The 2,500-nt window shown below is 31.3% G+C and overlaps 1 protein-coding gene across 3 annotated transcripts in view; it reads right to left on the reverse strand.

Annotated features, from left to right (window-relative positions):
* The window catches only part of LOC125038792 (hemicentin-2-like), a 49,630-nt gene that overhangs the window by 41,596 nt on the left and 5,534 nt on the right, over window positions 1-2,500 (reverse strand). The gene's annotated exons all lie outside the window — the stretch shown is intronic.

The raw sequence follows: 2,500 nt of genomic DNA on the forward strand, positions 1-2,500 counted from the left end.
TATACAATATGTATATTTATGTGTGTATATATATGTTTGTACATATATGTGTATATATATGTATGTATATCCATTTATGTATATATGCACACACGCATACATATAAATATTGTGTATACATGTATAAATAGATACATATAAATTATATATATATATATATATATATATATATATATATTTGCATATGCATATATATAAATATATATACGTATATAACTAAATACATACGTACATATGTGTGTGTGCGTGCCTGCGTGTACATGTATATATATATATATATATATATATATATATATATATATATATATATATACATATATACATGCGTATATATGTATACATATGTATATGTATATACATATACATATACACACACGTGTATGTACAAATATGTATATAAATAAAATATATATGTATGTATGTGTTTTTATGTATATACGTATACATCTCAATATATAATAACAAAACCATTTCCGTCCTTTCAGAATGCTGGTGATGTAAATACCGATTTTTTTTTTTTTTTTTTCTGAATATACTCATTCTATTTAATAACTTATTCTTCATGATTATTATTATTATTATGATTATTATGATTATTATGATTATTATTATTATTATTACCATCATTATTGTTATAATGATTACCAGTGTCATTATTATTGTTAATATTATTATAACTATATCATTATTATTATTAATATTATTATTATTATCATTATCATTATCACTATAATTATCATTATCATTATTATTATTATCGTTATTATTATTATTCGCATTACCGGTAAGCTCGAGTGTGTGTGATCATGTTATCCATACCACGATTCAGGAGTTCCAGACAAAGCATCATCGTGAGCAACTAGTATCCGTTTTACAAATTCCTCGCCCAGCTACCCAAAAGGGGTAACACAATAGCTCTGCTAGCTGATTCACAAACGAACTTTTATCCCACACGTACATCCATACACTAAATCAATATGCATTAATTTCAATCAACATCACCAACACTACTTGAAATCTTTTTTTTACAGCTGATGATGAACATACAGCTTTTTCTATCTTTACGTAAGAACAAATTATTGAAAGAAAAAGAAGGAATGTCTAATATTCAAATATCCATTTTCATCTATCCTCATACTACCAACGTATGTCTATATGAAAAGCCCCTTTCCAATGTGATACGAGTTTATTTGCATAAACCCATATCTCAGCCCCAACTTTATTGAGCATTAGCGCAGACTGCCAATCTTTGCCTTCAGCGATACGTTCTCTCTCGGTAGGCTTTCATCCGCTACTGAGAGGATGGAGGTCAAAGGACCCCAAAGTTTCTCCTGCGCCATCTGTTGGCAGGAAGGCGAATCGATTAGGCCATTGCCTTGCCATCTAGTGGGCGGCATTGGAGTTAATTCCTTCTAAACAATGTTTCAATGTCAAACATCGAGTTGGGAAGACAGTTTTAGAGACTTGTTCAAATCAACGTATACATTTACTGAACAAAATACACCACATTCGTATACAGAAGAGTATTGTTGCGTATACAGATTCCCAGCGCCATCTGTTGGCCGGAAAGTGAATCGATCCAGCATTTGCTGCGCCATCTGTCTGGAGGATCTTGAGTTAACTTCTGTGTTTAATGTGTAAGTTCATACATTGATTTGGGTATTGAATCTGGATACCTACGTGGATTACTGTGTTTAAGCATGTTATGTTTATGACATAAGAAGATGAAGTGGTAATGTTTAATAAGTAATAATGCCTCCATCGCGCCATCTTCTGCACGGTGAAGTTAATTTTCTCTTTACTATCTCTAATTCTAAACATCGATTTATGTCTTAAACTTTAATGCATGCTTTGCCTTAAGTTTTTATATGCATTGATACAGCGACACAGACGAAATTCGTTAATCGAAGAACGTAAGATTATTAACATCGCTTACCTTCCACCTGCTATTGGGAAGATGAAGAGTTAGAACTTATGCAGTGCCTTTAGAAATGTAAATTCGATTTAGTCAAGTATATTCACATCGACGTAGATTAGTGTCTGTTTGCGTCGATGTGTCGATGACATGGAAATCTCATGCTAGTAACATATTCTCACGAGAGACAAAAATGGATCGTCATTGCACGATTATTTAATCTTGATTTTAACTTTGAGAATATCTTCGTAAATATAATAAAAAGGTGTATGAATGTAAGAATGTGTTGATAACTTCGACTCATTTTGCGTGGAACAAAAATCAAATTAAAGTTTTAAAGTTGAATATCCGTTTAAGCTCTTTATGTATGTCGTTTGAAAACAGTGATCGAGTATGGCGCACTCGCATCTTGTGAGGCGATGGTAACTGTGAGTTTGTTATTTCTTTTCATTTCATATTTCCATATTTCCTATATCAGGTTTTAGAAATAAGCATGGAAACTTATATACACCAAATGCAGAATGTTCTCTGTGCACTTCATTATTTCCCAAAATTGAAAACGTTGTTACAGTTGTCAACAGTATT

This window comes from Penaeus chinensis, chromosome 25 (genome assembly GCF_019202785.1).
Source record: "Penaeus chinensis breed Huanghai No. 1 chromosome 25, ASM1920278v2, whole genome shotgun sequence".
Taxonomy (NCBI): Eukaryota; Metazoa; Arthropoda; class Malacostraca; order Decapoda; family Penaeidae; genus Penaeus; species Penaeus chinensis.